This window comes from Podarcis pityusensis (assembly GCF_964106645.2).
Source record: "Podarcis pityusensis genome assembly, chromosome: 10".
Lineage (NCBI taxonomy): Eukaryota > Metazoa > Chordata > Lepidosauria > Squamata > Lacertidae > Podarcis > Podarcis pityusensis.
The window spans coordinates 38,001,633-38,021,529 of NC_138035.1; the positions used below are offsets into that span (position 1 = coordinate 38,001,633).

A 19,897-nucleotide genomic window follows, 5' to 3' on the forward strand; every position below is an offset into this window, starting at 1 on the left:
AGCATATCACAGAGAAGCCTGTGCTATATTTTTCTCTCTGCTATGGTTTCCACAGACTTGCTTTTAACATACAACATTCTTCTACTCAGTTCCCCACTTGCTTTCTGAAGCGGTGGTGTTCAGTATAGTGGTTTCTGCATTGGACTGGAACCCGAGAGACCAGGGTTCGCTCCCTTGCTCAGTCATCACTGGGTGACCTTGGACCAGTCACCGTCTCTCATCCTAACCTACCTCACAGGGTTGTTGTGAGGATACACTGGGGAAGAAGAGAACCTTGTATGCCACCATGAGCTCCCTGGAGGAAAGATGGGATATAAATGTGGTAGGTAGGTGGGTGGACCACATGGTGTTTCTGAACACAGAGTTTGGCTCCAATACTGTGAGCTGAACAAGATTTCAAGTTGTGAGACATTAACTTTCCAAAAGTAATAGGTGTGTGTGTGTGTGTGCTTCTTGCTGTCTCAAATCTGACAGTGGATATGGGTGACCCTGGAGCCACCATGGATTATTATGACACCACCCCCACCATTCCCACACCTCCTCGAACATCAAGGCAGGTGCAGGAAGCAAGGGAGGGCCTATGACGCCGTGGCTGTCAATAAGAGACCACGTACTCTCTCTTTGCTTAGAAATACAAAATGGTCATGTGATCCAAACAAGGATTCCATTCCCCATCTTCAAATTCTCATTGATCATGGCAAAGCACTAACATCAGAAGCGTAAAAAGGGCTTTCGCTATCTCATGCTCCAGTGCTTCTAACATCCCACGCAGTTGTTTATGTGTCAGATTCAGCCGTGAAAGTATCTGAAGGTCTTATCTAAACTGAAGAGCCAGCATGACCAAGGATGGCAGGAACAACTTGCAGATTGTCCTGGGGAGATAAAGGCATTCAAGGCTGCAGGGAACGAGGAAGGACTGGGTATTAATAAATCTAAAGCCTGACACCCAAGGAGAAGAAAGAAGTGCTGTTGGTGAGAAATGGGCATGTGTCACCAAGTAACCAAGCAACCACTAGTGCAGGCAAACTCACCCACATCATTTCCTCAAATACCCTTCTTAATGTTTTCTGTTATGAAGCTTCTACTTTAGCTTGCACGAGGAAGCTAACATTTTGGGGCGAAGGGGGAAAACCATTTCCCTTTCCTCAGCAGTGAGCAGCTTCTGAACCATGTGCCTAATTGGGTCTAGCCAGCCCAAGCCGTGCCCACTCACCCCACACCTGATACCATATATGCCATCAGGTGTCAGACAGGGAAAGATGGAACAGGTAGGAGCCTTAAAGTGCATTCCTGATCGTTCTTTGGCAAACTGGGGTTTTATCCAGTGCCTTTAAAATTTGGCACCAAATGCAAGCCTGGCAAAGATTGGTTCCACTCAGGAACTAATCCCTGCCAAAAGTGTGTGGTGTGTGTGTGTGTGTGTGAGAGAGAGAGAGAGAGAGAGAGAGAGAGAGAGATTTGCTCTGATCAGTTGGTCCCTGCTGGGATCAGCTACACACTTAAGTATCAGGAATGCTGGAATGCAGTGTGACTTGAATTCAGATCACACTGCAAATGGGAAATGGTTCGCCTGACCCCATGTCACCATCAGGTGATTGACAGGGGGTGCACACCAATAAAAGTCAACCCTATCTAGTAGGATCAGTGGTCAGGGATGATGGGAGTTGTAGTCCAACGACAGCTAGAGACCCAAGTTTGGGAAACTGCTTTAACTGTACTTTGATGCCTCCTGGGGACATTGGCTCTTCCTTTTTATCCTTACAGGAGAGCACATGCCTTTCTCAAGACGCAGACGACAAGCTTTCATTAAGGAGAAGAGCACATCAGGGGCAGCTTATTTGCTTCATGCAGAGTGATCTATGCCATTCAATTACAGAACTTTCTCATCTGCCCTTGCTGCCCGCAGTCCTAAATAACTACCTTGTAATAGCAGGCTGTTATTTATGAGTGGCAAAAGGCACTAGTAAGTTTTGAAATGCTGTGTTCCACTGACATTTGCGCACTAAAAAAATATTAAGACAGAGAATGACTCAGAGGTTTTGACACGCGCGCGCGCACACACGCACACACACACACACACACACGCACACACACTCCTGATCAGTCTCCTGCCCTGAAGTCTGCTTCTTCTCTAGCACCCTCAGATACTTTTAATCATCACTTCACCATTTCAATCTTTCCACATTGTTCCAGTGCTCATTTATTAGCTGTGAATGACCGTGTCCCTTTATAAAACATCACAAAGCCTTAACCAAAAGCCCACTTGATGGCTCTGAATATTAGCAACGAAGAAGAAAATGACTGGCATGGATCATTCATCATTATTTCAGTGACTAAAGCCATTCTGCAGTAGACAGCTATTTAATGAATTCAATTTGATGGATGGATGAAAAAATATGTTAAGTGGGGAGCGACGAAGGTTCCGATCCTATGCACAATTACGGGGTGCTAAACACTATTAGACACAGTGAGGTGTAATTATGAGCAAAATTGCATAGGATTGGAGACAGAATTTGGAGACTAGATTCTTGAATTTTCTGCTTAATCAACCATTCTTTGTTCTGTGATTGTACATCAGTTGGTCACTGTGTGGTTAAGCAAAGCAAAAGAGATTAACATAGCACACAGTACATTCATGTGCAACAAAGAACATGTGTGATTTCTAATTATAGCCTGAACTGGTCATCAATTTGAATGGATGAGACAGTTTCATGTTATGAAATACCCTGCACAATTACAATTTTGACAGTGGCTCATTATTTCTTCAGCTTTGTATGGTTTAGAGTTGAATCAGTTATTTTCAGCTCTATATTCCTTTGCTTATACAATTTTCCCTGCAAAAAACAGTTGATTGATTGGACACTGAATATTGTCTTACCTGTTTCTGGTAAATAGGCACTGTTCCTGTAAGAAACAATGCTAGATCAACACTCCCCTTTTGGGAGTGTTGATCTAGCATAAAAAAACAGTGGTGTGTCCATTCTCCAAATTACAACCCTGATCACCTTCCAAGGGCTTGCAATTGGATTACTTTTCCGTCCAGCCCAGTCCTAGGATTCTGTGCTGCTTCATGGAGAGGGAAAGTCTATAAACACTGAGGCATTAACCCAGTAGTTTTGGTATCCTTGGTTCTCTTGTGACTTTCATAGTATAAAATGTGTACAATTAACAATTTTGGACAGTAGAATGTTGCAGCGTATGAGTACAGACAAGGGCTTGTTAGCCAGTTCTTGTTCTTTTGTGGGATTAGCAAATTGAGAGATTTCCCTTTGAAAGCATATTGAATGTTTTCAGGCCTAGTAGTTAATTGATTTCAAAAGCCATTTCCTGCACTATATTTTCCTCGGGACCATATGATGGCCAGATTTCAGAAAAGTACAGAAAAGCAGATGAAAACCAGAACTTAGTTTTGAAAGGAAGAAGGATCTGTGTGAATCAACTTTTGTGTGGGCGTGTATATTCCCTGGCAAAGCCTTCCCGGTATTTCCTTATGGATAATGGCTTCTGCATCATGCAGGGACACAAACTTTGGCTCAGGCCTCAGCAACTATTGCTACCTCCGTGGATTGCAAGTGTAAAGTCTAGTGAGAATACCAGTTATGAGCTAAGCAGTAGAATCCCAAGGCACTTAAGAGAATGAGTGGGAAATAGCTGTGGAATCTGACCCGGCCCTATTATTCAGCAGGGATGAAGCGTCCACCTCAGGTGTTGGGGTACAAAGCTTTGTGGGCCACATGGCCTGTTCTGCACGGCTAATCTGCTTCCCTCAGGTGTGGTGGGGGATACAGGCCTGTGGCACCAGAACATTATTACTACTACTGCTGCTGCTAAATTTTCCAAGGGGTTCAAAGTGATGTATATGGTTCTTCCACACTCCCCATTTTATCCTCACTACCTACCCTGTAAGGTAGGTTCAGCCGAGAGGCAGCAACTAGCCCAAGATCACTCAGTGAGCTTTATGGTTGACTGGGGATTTGAACCCTGAACTCCTAGTTCAGGGTTTCCCAAACTTGGGTCTCCAGCTGTTGCTGGACTACAACTCCCATCATCCTTAGCTAACAGGACCAGTGGTCATGGATGATGGAAATTGTAGTCCAAAAACAGCCGGAGACCCAAGTTTGAGATACCCTGTCTTAGTCTAACACTCTGACCATGCTGGGTATGATGCAACTGGCAGGCTAGTGGGCTTCTGTATGGAATGAGAGCCATCTTATCCTTTGCTCAGGCAGAAAAATGCAATAGGCTGACCCTGAAAGGCATACCAGGAGTTTCACAATGACCCCAAAGTGCTACAGCTGACTGGGAATCACATCCCAAGCCCAAAATGTGAATTGACACACAGAAGCTTCAGAGCAATGGAGGAGAGGCTGACAGGAAGGAGGTCTTCAATGATTGTTTTGAATTTGGGTGGTGGGAGCTATTTTATTTTTATTTTGAAATCAAATAAATTCAAGGCAAACATTTGACATCTTCTGGAAAGTTTTATTTTTTTGCTGCCTAAAGAGGAACTGAAATATGTATTTTATCTAGGATCCCCACCCCCACCCCATCTTCTGCCAAACATATGCTGAAATCTTATTCATTATGGTCTTTCATCCCTACCAACAAAATTCATAAGATAAAAAGGGAGCTATTGCTCCTTGCTCTTTAAAAAAAGATATTGGCAGAATTCTCTCTGTCCTCCTTCCCTGTCTCATCAGAATGATTCTCCTTCGCCCCCCCCCCCCCAGACCTCCCATCTCGCCACACAGGGTTCATAAAGCACAATTTGGAGATAATGAAAGAAATACAGGACACAACATGTTTCTGGCTGATAGTATTGATTCCAGGTTTTCTCACAGAGAATTAATTCACCCATATGCTCCTGCTGCAATGCTACTTAACTGCTTCTATGACTGCCTGTTGAAACTGTTTCGCATATGTAACAGACCTCAAATCACAGATCAAAACTAATTACCAAAAAGTCACCCTAACTGCTCAGCAGAGGACATATCTGAGATAAATGCAGGTTCACATTGGCACCTGATTTTCATTATCCGTTTAATGGAGAGGCTAATAAAGAGGATACAATACAAATAACGAGTGACACATTTGGCGCAAATGATGGACTAGCCTTGGTACAACAATGCTGCATTTGTTTGTTTTTCCTCTTTTCAATTTTCTATGTTCCCTCCCTTAATTCATTTGTATGCCATTATCTTTGTCATAATGGAAACATCCTACAACTTATGAAGCTACTTTGTGGGTTGGTCCAGATAGAACGCTAAACCATTATGTGCAATGTTATGTGAGCTAGGCTACCCACTGCCCCTGGCTCATGTCCCCCTCATAAGCTGGCACACTTCCATTAAAAACAACAAAACAAAACAAAAACTGGAACTTGCCATGTTGTCTGAAACCAGAGAAACTACTACAGTTAGTGAAAACCAGCCAACTTCAAACCATAGTTTATAAACTGGCTTGTTTTCATTAGCCACACTTAACCACGGTTTATGATATGCACAACACACTAAGCTTCTGAACTCCTCACAGCCACCCTGGAGAAGGGACAGGATGCATGTACATGTATGAGGAAGCTAGGCTTGTTCTCAGACTACTAGGCCATGGCTTAGTGCTATGTCTGAAGAGAGCTTTTGACAGCTGGTATAATTGCCAATTGCCACTGTCTTACAAGGATTTTTCTCGCTGTATTGGTCATAGAATTTTTGTAGTGGGCAGAAGGGGAAGTGGGGAGGTTATTTTGAGAGGATTCTCTTTTTTTGGAGTTTATTTCTCCTCCAAAGCTGAGTCAGACAACTGCAGCAGCTCTAGACAAGTTGTATCCAGTAATTTTTATCATACTGATAGCATCACCTTTCTCAAAATACACACTGCTGGAATAAAAACAATTTATTCCTTGTGAGCACCAGCTGCGGTAAAAAGAGCATGGCCAGAGATTTAGGATTGATTTGTTAGTGCATTTCTCTGATGGTACAATCTTATTATCACATAGCTCTGCCTCACTGTTTTAAGTATGTATTAAGAAGTCCCTGAATGATTTATATGCTTTTGTAAATGCCTTTTTCTTCTTCTTTTGCTGTGGCCACTCTTTCTGAGCTGCTAGCCCTGAAGACTAAAGCACCTTCCTGTGGGGCTTGAGTCTTCCTCAACGCAGGAGAGTCCCACTGAACTGCCTCCAACTGATGCATGGATTATCATTTCCACCAGAGAGCCTGACAACCACTGTGATTTCTGGCAGAAAATGAAGTCAAAGCTATGCATTAATTGCAGCCAAAGTGTGGTCCTTTGAAGTCTCCCTTGTGCTGTGGAGATCCCTGCATTGCATGGGGGTTAGAATAGAGGATCCTCGGGATTCTTTCCAACTTTATGATTCTGTGGTTCTAACACATGCTATCCCCCGCACTATGTTTTTGGCGTTGGGAAGGGAAAATATTAAGGAGTGGCAAGGAACACAGAGTTGGGCCTTCAGAGAGGGTGGCTGTTTTCACTTTAAAGTGGACACTCTAAGCAAACTTTTTCAGCAGGGGGCTGGTCCACTGTCCCTCAGACCTTGTGGGGGGCTGGACTATATTTTCTTTTTTTGGGGGGGGGGATGAACGAATTCCTATGCTGCACAAATAACCCAGAAATGCATTTTAAATAAAAGCACACATTCTACTCGTGTAAAAACACTGGGCAGGCCCCACAAATAACCCAGAGATGCATTTTAAATAAAGGGACACATTCTACTCAAGTAAAAACACACTGATTCCTGGACCATCCATGGGCCAGATTTAGAAGGCAATTGGGCCGGATCCAGCCCCCAGGCCTTAGTTTGCCCACCCATGCTCTAATGCAAGCAGTGCTTTACTTTGAATAATCACCCCATTCTAAATAATCTTCAAAGGCACCTCCTTGGGAGTAGGGGGCATGAATGATTCATAGATCCCTTGGGATTCTTACTTCTCCTTACCTGGCTATGATGTTGAGATGGTGGCAAATCAGTTCATATATTTACTTTCATATATTTAGAGATTTCCAAACAATGCTTTGCTGTTATTATTTCTAGTTAAATTTATCCCACTGGCATTGATGTTGCAAGTAAAGTCTGGAAATTATCTCTCCTGCTCTTTCTCTCTCCTTGCTTTCCGAAGTGTTTATTCACCAGAGTCCTTTAATTTTGAGCCTGTAGACAAGAGCTGCTCCTTTGGCTTCATAACTCAGGAGCTACAAGGCTGCAGAAATAAAAATGAGAAACAGTTATGTAATTGAGAGACAATGAAAATCTCTATCAGCCCTGACAAACAATTGTTTTCCTCACTGCCTCCAAAATGTAATTATATGGGCCTCTCTTGCTTTCATGTATCTAATTACTGAATTACTATAGATCATATTGTCTGTGCCGTATCCAAACTGCAGCTTCTATTGCCTTCCAAAGGGTTTATTGTTCCATATCAATTTAGGATTCTCTTTTCCCACACTTCTCTTTCATGCTTCCCTTTATGTAACCCTTACAAAATATCAATAACATGCCCTGAAGAGGTTTAGACCTTGTTTCAATTTTCCATGACTGTCATGGTGTCCTTTCATCTCTGGCAATGAGCTATTATTTTCATAGATCTTGTGTACATATTACCCCCACATTTGCTTACAAATACTGAATGGCATCCTTAGGCAGTGGCACTTAATAAATGTATAGGTTAATGATAGCTTTAGTTAGGAGGACTACATGCAAACAAACGTCTCTCTGCGCAAATTATACCCATGCCATCTTTCTTTTTAATTTTTAGGGTTTTTTTAAATTCCTCATTGTACAGCTTTTACTAGCGCTTTGGATGATGAGAGCTCATTGAACATTATTCTCAACTCACTTTCCAAATTAAAATGCCTGAGCCAAAACCTCATGATGCTGCACATCTTTTCCGCTCCTGCCATTTGTTGCAAATTAGTGTTTCGAAAATGAAAATAATGGTACTGGGAGGAGAAAATGCTTGTTTCACACTTAGGTGTCATGTGACGTGCCCTAGATAATTTAAAGACGCGCTGAAGCATGTGAGCCGAGTGCGAAAACAGAGTCATGACAGGCCTTGTAAAAGATGCGTGATTCTCAGTGATGTCTGCATAAATGCAGTCCCGTTTCATCTAACATATTCATAAGCGTGTTAATTATGTGAGTTTTCATGAGGAAAATACATTGTGTTCTTCATATAAAGGAAATATTCTAAATTCTCCGTAGCTTAGCTGATTTCAGTTTATGAAACAGCAATGTCTTCAGCCTGGGAGAAAAGGCATTCTTTCCCTGTGTTGTGTTATTTGGTAAAACCTGGTCATTACTGGCAACCTGCAAGAATTTCTAACTGTAAAAGGAGATGCTACAGTCTAGTGGCCCCTTAGAAGGTGTCTCAGGGACCATATGACCTACCCTCCAACATTTTTCTGATGAAAATAGGGTCGTCTTGAGGAAAAGTTCTTAAGGAACTTCTTTCCCAGAGAAATTGGCCTGGAGCCTTCATTATACACCTTTAGGCACCAGGCGAAAAAGTTCCTTTTTAACCAGGCCTTTGGTTGACCGGATTGACATCCGACATCCTATACCCTTTTAAAATGTGGCTCTTTTTTGAGGGGTGTGTGTGTTATTGGGTCATTGTTCTTATTTTGACTTTATATATTGTAATCTTTTCTGTGAACTGCCCTGAGACCTCCAGGTATAGGGCGGTATATAAATTCAATTTTAAAATAAAATAAAATAAAAATAAATAAAAATGGGATATCCCAGGTTCAAATCAGAAACCAAGATGGCTTCTGTAAATCTGTGACTGTCCCTAGAGGATAGGGACTGGGGACACTTGGGGGGGGGGGCTGATAGGGTGGATCAGAGGTTCTTCTCTGACATCAGAGAAGGACATCCAATGTTGGACCCCTTGTTGCTGCCATTGCAGCAACTTACATATCCCTTGCCTAACTGACTCCAGAGTTTTGACATCACTAGGGCTCCAAAGAGGGTATGCCTGGGGTGGTTCAAGGGCATGCTGGCAGAGGCAAACTTCTGCTCCTCTAAGCAGGCCTGGCAAATAAAACCTTTTCTATTACCTTTCAATGTGTCACTCTAAAAGTCTTCCAGCTTTGATGTTTCTACCAACATCTCTGTTCTAGATTAATAAGACGCCTTGCAGCCACTGACAAATGAGAAAGCATTCTGGGGAAAAGAATGTATCATCATGTTGAGACTTTAGCTGAGGTCCCAAGCCACCTGGAAAGGAAGAAATTACCAAATCCATCATTAGAATCAGCTTTGTGGTGACAGCAAAGGCTGGGGAAGAGAAGGGATCCAATGATATCACGTGCCATTCTTGAGAAAGTCAAGGAAGTTAATGGATCTGTTAATTTGATTATTGCTGCAACTGTGGCCCTATCACATCACTTTACACAATCATGCCTTCCCCCAAAGAATTCGGGGAGCTGTCATTTGTTAGAGGTGCTGAGCTACAATTCTCAGAGCATGCAAACACAGTAGTTTAATCCTCAAATGAGTGTGTCTATAATAGGCTTCCAAACATTCTTGAAATTACTACAACAACCAAAAGCCACAATCTGCAATAGAACTTCAGTGAGTTCAATTGTAATAGATTTTCAGCATTTTCATGCTGGGTGAGGAAGGCAGACCAGCCACACTTAATTTATTGAAGTATAATTGTCATGTTCAAATGCAAGAATAACACCATATGGAACATTATGCTAATGTGTTATCACACTAATTACTTCTTATATTACTCACCCTTGGAGCTAACAAAAACCTGCATGTCTGCCGAGAAAAAGTACTTGAAAAGTTTTCATGCTGTTGTTCTGCTTGGACATCTATATCTATCCATCCTTTCTCTCTTCTAACAAAAATAATTGGACACAGAAAAAAGAGCCTTTAAAATCATATAGATGTTTATTTGCTAATGCTAGAAGCCTGAAAACCCAGATGGGCGGATTGTTGTCAGAGTGCCTCAGACTAAATGTTCCATTGAACATTTGAACACCTATGGGATACAGTTATCTATGGATATTGTAATCGGGTACCTTCTAGTTGAATAAGGTAAAGGTAAAGGGGCCCCCTGACCATTAGGTCCAATCGTGGCCGACTCTGGGGTTGTGGCGCTCATCTCGCTTTATTGGCCGAGGGAGCCGGCGTACAGCTTCCAGGTCATGTGGCCAGCATGACTAAGCTGCTTCTGGCGAACCAGAGCAGTGCATGGAAACGCCGTTTACCTTCCCGCCGGAGCAGTACCTATTTATCTACTTGCACTTTGACGTGCTTTCGAACTGCTAGGTGGGCAGGAGCAGGGACCGAGCAACGGGAGCTCACCCCGTCGCTGGGATTCGAACCGCCAACCTTCTGATTGGCAAGTCCCTGGCTCTGTGGTTTAACCCACAGCACCACCCGTGTCCCACATTCTAGTTGAATAGTTCAGTGCAAATTTGTGTGTTTAGTGGTAGAGAAAGGGCAGCAGCATCTAAAAAATGGATGCAGCACATGGTCACAGGAGCATCAGACTAGCTCCACTGCTATGCACTGCTCCACACTGAGCTTCCTGCACCTCACCCCTTCTCTTCTTGGTAAGTGGCAGTGACCTACAATGTTGGGAAGCTAGGAGATCTAGGGCACCCCACTCACACCACCACACTGGCCCCGACTCCTCTTAGCAGACTGCATGGAAAATAACTGGTGCTATGGCACTGGTCCTGCCTCTGACACAGAATACTTCATCCTTTCTATTGTGCACATACATCACAAAGAAATCTGAGCTTGGCTGGCATTTATTTAGTTTAACCCCATAGCTGCCCCCATGGCAGAGAACTTCTCTGAGTGGCTCAGACAACAAATACAACAATTAAAATACAATGCTGAGAACAATAAAAACTATTAACAACTAAAAAACAACAACACAATAGATCCATAGACATAGAGGTATTAAAAAAGCCTGGGGGAGCTAAAAGGTTTTCAGCTGGTGCTGAAATGATCCAGTGGGTTTCTGGAGAGCAGGGAGGGGGGGGTGGCAGCTGGGTAAAGCAGTGGCTCTCAGCTGAACTCCAGCTGCCTGCGTTGCTGCTGCATACTGGGTCTGAAGGAGGAAGCACACGGTGGTGGTGAGGTGTGCACAAGCATTGCACCGGCTCTGCTGGTGTGTTTGCACTGCCCTGACGTTGCCGCAGCAGCTGCCCGCTTTTACACGGATCCTCCAGTCTCCTGCCAGCCCCAGAGCATTAATTCTTCCAGTTGTTGACATTTTTGGATACAGTATTTTTCGTCCAGATTGGAGAGAGAGTGGCAGAGAGGGTGTTTAAAATGTGTTTAGAGGGTGCTCCCCATTTATGCGATTTTTGCTTATGCTCGTGGGGCCTGGAATGTAACCCCCACATAAGTGGGGGGATGCCCGTACTGCACATCTATGTCAAACTGAGTTTTTATTATTCTCATTCAGGCCATGCCTTTTCTCCCCTGTTTAAATGACAGTGAAGTTAAAGACAGGAGATCTCTTCTACCTGGTTACATTTCTTGATGCATATTGTTTTCCCCTGACTTTCTGACACTTGATTATGTTTTTGTCATTTTTCTACATGTACATGAAATTGTATTAACAAATGAATTCGATTGACATTCCATTTTAACTGGGCTGCCCTCATAAATCATGTATTTCACCAAGTTTCACAAAGGCCTATACCACTCATCACTGCCATGCTAACTCAGCCGGGGTTGATGGTGCAATATGGGTGCAGGCTCCTTTTTGTTTTGGATGGCCACTGATATGTTTGGTTTTATAAGCACACCTTGAATACTCAGTTGCTGTATTGGGGGCCAGTGAGGAATTTTTCCTGCAGACAATTTGGGCCTGCTGGAAAATTTTCACCTGCCTCGTAGCAATCACCACAGCTTCTTGGCAGATAAGGCATTGGGTTGGATCCTTAGGTACCCCACTAAAGGGGTCCAGGAAGTTGTGTTTCTGTCCGGAAGCCCACAGGGGGGCTAATGGGCCATAGCATCCATCCAAACAGCAGTCCTGATAGGATCACCCTGATTTGATGCTGGTCGACCCAGCCTACTGGTTGATTCCAGATACATACCCAAGGCCTTTGCCATAACTTACTTACATCTGTGATGAATAAATTTTGTGGACTATTTTAACCCAATACCAATTTCTTCTTTGGCCTGTCCTGTGCTGCTTCCTACACCTGGGCCCGGAATATAAGAGCAGGCAAGGCACTGGCCAGGGGGAGTCACTATCTCTCCACCCTGCCTCTGCCATGCATCTGGAAAGACACTCCATCATGAAATACTTTCATTCAAAATTTGGGGTGATGGAAGGATATGGTGACTGCAGATTCTTGCTATTTCTGCTGCATGAAACAGCTGAGAATATTACAGTTACGTAAATAAGGGAAGAGAGAGAGAGAGAGAGAGAGAGAGAGAGAGAGAGAGAGAGAGATGCTGCTGGTGCCTCTACTTTGATGGTGAAACCTCCTTCCTCTTTTCTTTTTTAAGGTTCATTGGCCCCTGAATGTCATAAAAAAAATAGGTACTGCTTGACTGTAAAAACAAACAAAACAAAACCTCAGAGCAGATTACAAAAAGAATAAATATCTGTATCTAGCCAACCTCAGGTTGAAAAGTCTGTGTTGGGGGCTCCTTGCTGATATGTGTTTTCAAGACGCGTAGAGGGAATGCTGTCATGTCCTGTCACTCCTGGGGGACTTCTGCCACGCACACTGAAACCGTGCACTGGAGCCCCATGTGTCATGCTAGCAGCTCAGGATACACAGTTTTAAAGCAAACCATTTGGGGCAGGGGAACAGAGATGGCACACAACCCCTTAGAGCACCACGTAAGTTGACCACTTAGAGCAAATGTTTATTCTAAATGTGTTTCTGGGCAGATTTCTAAGGATTTCCCTGTAAATATCCACCTGGAAATGGAACAGGATGGATTTAGTTCCAATCTTCCTGAAAATGGGGGTGGGCTGGACTTTAATGGGCCCATCCATCTCCCGTACCTACAGGACCGCCTCTCCTGGTATGCCCCACAGAGAAACTTACGGTCTTCAAATAAAAACATCTTGAAGGTCCCAGGCCACAGAGAAGTTAGGCTGGCCTCAACTAGAGCCAGGGCTTTTTCGGCTGTGGCTCCGATCTGGTGGAACACTCTGTCACAAGAGACCAGGGCCCTGCGGGACTTGACATCTTTCCGCAGGGCCTGCAAGACAGAGCTGTTCCACCAGGCCTTTGGCCAGGGCACAGCCTGACTCCCTCCCTCGGCAATCTTTGCGGAGCTCTGGCCCAATGGTTGCCAGTGGCTTGAATTAATTAATTTTATAATGAATGATTTTAGAATGTTGTTTATGCTGTACTTTTGTACTGTTTTACTGTTGTTAGCCGCCCTCAGCCCGGCTTCGGCTGGGGAGGGCGGGATATAAATAAAATTTATTATTATTATTATTATTATTATTATTATTATTAATTTGAACTCTGGAAAGTACTCAACAGTGTATGCAAAATGACCCACATTACCCAAACCCATTCCACATTGTGCCTGGGGAACCTAATCCATCACTATTTTGGAATCTCTGAAATAACTTTAATAAAGAATTCCTGGGTCTGTCCATTTTAAATGTCCTCCTTGGTAATTCCCATTAAATGTGTTCTGGTTTACTTCTGAGTAAACATTTGCTGGAGCATGCTGTTGAGATCCTCCTGGGAGCCAAGTGAAAGCAAACCAGGTAGCTTTCATGCACTTCAGTGAAATTAAGGTCAGATCCCCACCATACATTTAAGCACATCCAATTCACATTTCAAAGCACATGGCTACCCTCAAAGAATCTGGATGTAGGGACTTGGACCTCTGTGTAGGGAAAATAGGGTTCCTATTATTCTTTAGGAGACGTCGTGTGCTTCAAATGCACATTGGATGTGCTTTCAATGTATGCACAGAGAATACGACGATAGAGCTAGAAAGAGGACAACTCTGTCCACATCCTGTGGTTTGCAGAAACTGTTTTGCAAGAGGCGAGAGTTCTTGTTTACTTTACCCACAGAGACTTCCTCAACCCCTGAATAAAAGCCTGCTGTTGTTTTGGGGGTGGGTGGTTTTTTTTTTTTTTTTTTTTTTTGTACAAACAGCTTAATACACAGAACCCACACCCAGGTTCATTGAAGTAAATGGCAAGACTGCTATTGACGTCACTTGTCTTTTGATCGAGTCCAGAAGCAAGGCTTCACTAAACCCTTAATTCTTCAAGGCCGGGTGACTCATTCTTTTGAAAGAAGACAAATTACCTTGCTGAATCATGGCTTAAATCTCTCAGATTGGCCATAAGAGCCTATCTTGTTCTAGAAAAAAATAAAGACGGGGCTGGTTTGCATGGTTGGAAATATTAAAATGCTGCATGTACAAAGTGGAATGGATTTATGGACACCCTTCCACTGTGCCTGTGATGGCACATAGCTGAACCTTGCCTTAGCTTTAGCAGCTCCAAACTACCTTGTTCTGGCCACAGATCATCATTACTGGACTTTCTTTACTGCCATTCTTAACCTAAGAGCATAAGAAGAGCCTGTTGGATTAGGCTGGTGGCCCATCTAGTCCCAGAAACCTCTTCTAAGTCACCAACCAGATGTCCATAGGAAACCCAAAAGCAGGAACTGAGTGCTGAGGTTGTCGCGGAAGAATTCAGAGTGGACCTGGCCTCTCCAAACTGCCCAAGCTTTTTTGCAAGGATTCTCTGAACTAGCTTGGAACTAATAAGAGATGGGGGACTTTGCCAACCTTTCATTACAAACAGTTTCAACATGGATTTAACAATGTTCTTCTTTTGAAAGTGCATGCTTTCGCTTAGCACTCAGAAGAGACCATGTTTTGCTAAGCACCCAAACTGAATATCTGTGATTGACAATACGATTTTATGTTGTGTAGGACTCTAAATTATCTGCTGGAATTGACTACATAATTAAGGCCTAGCAGGCAGCAGTAAGAAGCCATGTAGCTCTGTATTATACTCGTAAACAATGTCAAGTGTCTTCACTGATATGCATACAAATGGGACTTGTCCATTTATTAATATTTACTGATGTCATCCCCCCTCCTCACCACTGCAAACAGTTTAAGATGCCTCTGAGATGAACTGTCCTGCTGTGAAGTTTGCCAACATTCCCCCCCGCCCCCGAATATAATGATGAGGTGATGGAAATGGAATCTTCTCACTGAGTTTTAAAAATCTAGAAATGAGTTGAAATTAGTGAACCTGAGCAGAGGGAAGGGAGAAACCCCAACTTGCAGGATTAAGTACACAAAAGCATTGTGCAAGTATAGGAGAGATCACACTTAATATACACCGACTGTAGCCCAGGGTGTGTCCTGCTGATGGCTTTCTGCAGATGAAAGCTACCACAAGGTTCATATTGCAGGCTTTGTCCCTGAGAAAAATGGAAAACCAATTCACATGACCCATATTTGCCCTGGACACATAATTGCTTCAATGTGCATCTATGAAAGAGCACTTGGCACACAAGTGCTCTTGATGAGGTGGTGAGTGAAAAAGATGGATCATGGCAAATGTTCCATTTTAAACCCAGTTACAAAGTTTCTTTTGGGTTTTGGGTGGGGTGTTGCAAAAAGGCCAGAATTCGTGGCAGTTTGTATCATTACAACATTTAATGATGCAACTATTACCTACTTCTTTTACAGCTTTGACTGATTGATTGATTATATAATAGAGACGGTAGTGCTCATACTAACTTTAAAAGCTTTCATTTACTGATTCTATAATGGGTCCCAGACTGGCACAATAGGTTTTTTTTTTTTAATTAAAAAAAAACTTCAGTTGCTCTGGATTATGTGACTTGGAGCCCAGGAAAGGGAGGGGTGTTCGGGTTAAGTGTTGTTACTACTGCTTCTGCTTTTTAAAAACAACAACATTGTTTTGTTTTGGTATCTGAAGAAGTGTGCATGCACACGAAAGCTCATACCAAGAACTAACTTAGTTGGTCTTTAAGGTGCTACTAGAAGGAATATTTTTTATTTTGACTATGGCAGACCAACACGGCTACCTATCTGTAATTGTTTTGTTTTGTTTTGTTTTGGTAAATTACTTACTTACAAACTCTCCAAAGGTCAGATTCATGTGCTTTTTCATACAGCATTCAGAAAAAGTCACACAGGCAGTAAAATTTAGTTTAGCTACAGAGAGGTAAAATTACTGGTATATGAACTCAAGAGTGGCTTGTTGTGCAGTATAAGCTTAGAGCAAGTTGCTCAAACCTCTTTACAGGCTAAGCTTAACAGGTAGACTGGGGTACAACAATAGGCATGACTGCCCAATTCATCCCACGATAAAGAATGCGACATAGCTAAGCCTGGCAGAACAGCTTACTCTATGGTATTAACCCCTTTGTGCATTAATTGGACTAAGCATGTTGGTTATATGAGGCTGGTTATCCCACATTCTCAATACTCCTTAACTGGACTTTAACCTGTCACCACCTTCCCTGGAAAGGACATTAATGATACATACTGCTCCTTATTTGTTCAAACTTCCCCCGCATGCACCTTATTTCCACAGGAAGGATGTACACTCTGCTTCCCTGCAAATACTTTGATTTGTAACCAAAACATTCTCTAATTAAAAAGATTCATTTGTTTTGTGACAGAGCGAGGGGTGGGGTTGGACAAGTGACAGTGAGTCTCTTTGTATAATAAGTATCTATTTTGTAATAAATCATTTTGCTTTTTTAATTTGGGAATTCAGAGGAGAAATATTGGATGGCTTACATATGTGTTACAATAAACTGTTTTAACCATTTCCTTACATGCAAACATTAAAAGCTACAGCAGCTGCTAGGTGGGACAAGACAGGCAAGGTAGCTCTGAGCCACATGAAATTCCAGAGAATTTGCAAAAAAGGTGTGTGGATCTGCTTCCAACGAACCCCTTTTCTACCTATGGATATATAGTAAATGCACAGGAATGCAGGAAATGCTGCCACTGTTATTTCTACCTTGTTCTTTTGCGAACTCATCAGTGAATTTCTAAAATGCAAAGTTTGGGCTCTGTGCCCATCTAGATATGAGTCTGCATCCTTCCCCAAACTCAGATTATATTTTTCCAAATCGCAGACATTTTCAGGCTGAAAAATTGTGTGTGTCCATCAGAATCATAATGGCAGCATGAGGGAAGAACTGGTTTCCCTCTCTTGGGTGGAGATGGCGTGCAAGTTGCCTTCCTGCCTGACCCTCCATGTGCCATCATTGTTTCATGTTGCAGAAAGCGCAGTCTTCAGAGTTTGTGCAGATGGAAACCACAGATGAGATTTCCCAGTATTGATTAGATTTTTCTTTTCTCTTTCCAACATCTGAATCGTAACGGGCTGAATTATTAGCTGAAGCACACACTTTTCATTCCCAGAGATTCTATTAGGGCCATACAGTATCCAGCATGGTGGTATCGATTAGGAGCAGGCTCACGCCTGCTCTGCCAACCACCTGTTTTTCCCCTGCCGCAAAAGATGTTTCCATTCACATATGGCTGCAATTGCTGTTGGGCAAAAAAGAACATGCTGTGGGGGTAGGGATGATGCATTCTGCCAAGTTGTTCAAATGATCATTAAGACACACCATTTTCTTGAACTGGTGTGTGTGTGTGTGTGTGTGTGTGTGTGTGTGTGCATCCTTCCTTTTTATTACTTGTACCTCACAAAGAAATAAGAGCGCTCGGGGGGAAAGACAGCCATAATTGTGAAAGAAGCACCACTTGCAGTTGTATAGGTGAGAAATGAATTTGTTCCAGGTCTCATGGCCTCCTTGGCTGTTTTTCTTAGCTTGACACACTGAGGAAGCAGAGAATGAAACCACATGAGAAGGAAACGCTTGGTAGAGAAAGGCCTTTTGGCCTGCCTTCCTGCAATTGCATTTTAAACATGTTACTTCCACCTTTTTTATAGCACTGCAGAATTTATGCCATCCAATTTTTTTCAGGTCAAAAACCAGGACGCACGTCTTCTGCAATGCGCTTCTGGGCATGTCATGTGAGCAGTGCTGCAATCTTGCCCGCCCGCCCCCAGGTGCCTCCCAAAATGGCCACCACAATCTCGCATTAATAAATAGGATGTTCCATTTTTTCCAGGACACTTGGCAGGCATGAAAATTACAGCTACTGCCCTCTGCAGCAGGGGAAGGGGAACTTCTCTCAGCCCCAGCCAGCATGGCCAGGGGTCTGGAAGGCATAGGTTCCCCACCCCTCCTACTCTAGGTACAGTGGTACCTCGGGTTACAGACGCTTCAGGTTACAGACTCCACTAACCCAGAAATAGTACCTCGGCTTAAGAACTTTACTTCAGGATGAGAACATAAATCATGCAATGGTGGTGCGGCGGCAGCAGGAGGCCCCATTAGCTAAAGTGGTACCTCAGGTTAAGAACAGTTTCACGTTAAGAACGGACCTCCAGAACAAATTAAGTTCTTATCCTGAGTTACCACTATACTGCACTGTGTGCTTTAGGGGAGACTGGGGAACCTTAGGCCCAGGGATGGGGCCCTCCTGGCTTCTCTGCCTGGTATCTAGGATTCTCCACAGGCCACACTCTCACTTGCCCTCCTCCCTCCGAAGGTGGTAGACTCTCCTTCCTTAGGGGTTTTTAAGCAGAGGTTGGATGCCCATCTGTCCTGGATGCTTTAGTTGAGGTGCCTGCATTGCAGGGGGCTGGACCAGGTGGCCCTCGGGCTCCTTTCCCAAGTCTACAATTCTATGGTCTCCTAAACAATAAGGTGCCAGACAAAAGCACCCCTCTTCTCCCAAGGCCTTTGACTAATTAAACAATCTATGGCTTTTTAAACTGGGGGGTGTTGACCGCAAAAGGTAAGCTGGTCTGGAAGCCCTCCTTGCAGCATATTGATGGTCAAGATGATTGGTAGCAGCTGTAACACTGAGCTCATATGTCTTTCACATGCTTAGACGTATCCACAGGCCCCAGGCATAGCTAGAGGGGGAGGTAATGAACAGCCACCTGTGTTCCCATGTGACATGGCCTGCCTGGGCTTATAAAGGTTGTGAGTATGTTTTCTTGATGTAGACAAGACCTCGCTGTGGAGTCTGTCTCATGGAATGCTGTGAGCAAGGCCAAGCAGGGAGCCTTTGGACCTTTGCTGTAAGTTTGTCCCCTTCTTTAATAGACCTGACCATTCTGACAATTTGGGCATCTTTCTTTGGAATTCCTGCATATCTGAACCTCTGTGAGCTCTCCTTTGGCTCTTCAGGGTGCTTCATGTGTTTGTGTGATTGTTTGTTTGTTACTATTTTATGCAATTGTGTGTTTTTGTGTTATAAACTGCCCTGTGATCCTTGGATGAAGGGCATTATAGAAATTCAATGAATAAGTAAATGAAATGAAGTACCTAAACTCTGTCAACAACACTGTTGGAGGCAGTATGCCTCTGAATGCTAGGTTGCTGGGAGTCACAAGTGGGGAGAATGCTGTTGTATTCAGGTCCTGCCATGGGCATCTGTTTGGCCACTATGAGAATAATAGTGGTGGAGCTTTGGCCTGATCCTGCAGGGCTCATCTTATGTCCCTATCTTTGGTTTCAAGGGAACACCCTCCCCCTACTCTGTTCACAGTAAATAAAATACTCTTACACAGCCAAATTAATGATGATATTCCATCAAGGTTTTTTTTAGCTTTGTTTGTTATCTATCTCCTTTCAAACTTTGCGAAGGGCAAGCTGAATAATGTGATTAAGAGGCTGAGCTCAGTTAAGTTTCCAAGAACTGGGTCATTATTGAGATTAAGTGCTAGATTAAAAGGATTTAGGAAAGTGGTAGGATTTGATTTGCATATTGCTCCGAAGACCTTTGACTTATGCAAAGCTTCCTCTTAAAGATTATCACGCC

The 19,897-nt window shown here is 43.3% G+C and overlaps 1 protein-coding gene and 1 long non-coding RNA gene across 6 annotated transcripts in view; one reads left to right on the forward strand and one right to left on the reverse strand.

Annotated features, from left to right (window-relative positions):
• Positions 1-19,897, forward strand: part of LOC308457563 (uncharacterized protein) — a 280,871-nt gene that overhangs the window by 162,210 nt on the left and 98,764 nt on the right. The gene's annotated exons all lie outside the window — the stretch shown is intronic.
• The window catches only part of LOC308457564, a 206,725-nt gene continuing 191,849 nt past the window's right edge, over positions 5,022-19,897 (reverse strand). The window contains exons 6-7 of the long non-coding RNA XR_013976980.1: positions 9,070-9,229; positions 5,022-7,214 (exon numbers count right to left, since the gene is read on the reverse strand). This is a non-coding gene — a long non-coding RNA (uncharacterized lncRNA). The remainder of the gene's footprint in view (positions 7,215-9,069; positions 9,230-19,897) is intronic.